Raw genomic sequence first — 428 nt, 5'->3', positions numbered from 1 at the left:
TTCTTTCTCCTGGATGTTTATAGCCTCTTGAAAGCTACATGGATCTTCTGAACTGATATGGAGAGCAACTGAAACCATATCCTCAAAGCCATATCTCTCTGGAGGTTTGATAGGACGTCTATCCCTATCTCTAGCAAGTAGATACTCCTGCACACCTGAACTTTCTGCCTGAGATTCATCATGTTCTTGACTTGAACTAGTACATGGTTCCTTGCCTTTATTCACCTGAACCATTTCATTGCTCACTGGAATCATATTTGATCCCAAAGTCTCTCCATTTGGCATGGGAATCTCTGTCAAAACTGACTGTTTCATCATGAAATCTTCATCAAACACTGAATCTCTACTCAACACCACCTTTCTGGAAAGTGGATCCCAGAACTTGAACCTCTTCACACCTTTGGTATATCCAATGAAGATACACCTCT

This window comes from Lupinus angustifolius, chromosome LG09 (assembly GCF_001865875.1).
Source record: "Lupinus angustifolius cultivar Tanjil chromosome LG09, LupAngTanjil_v1.0, whole genome shotgun sequence".
Taxonomy (NCBI): Eukaryota; Viridiplantae; Streptophyta; class Magnoliopsida; order Fabales; family Fabaceae; genus Lupinus; species Lupinus angustifolius.
This window is presented reverse-complemented; position numbering follows the sequence as displayed.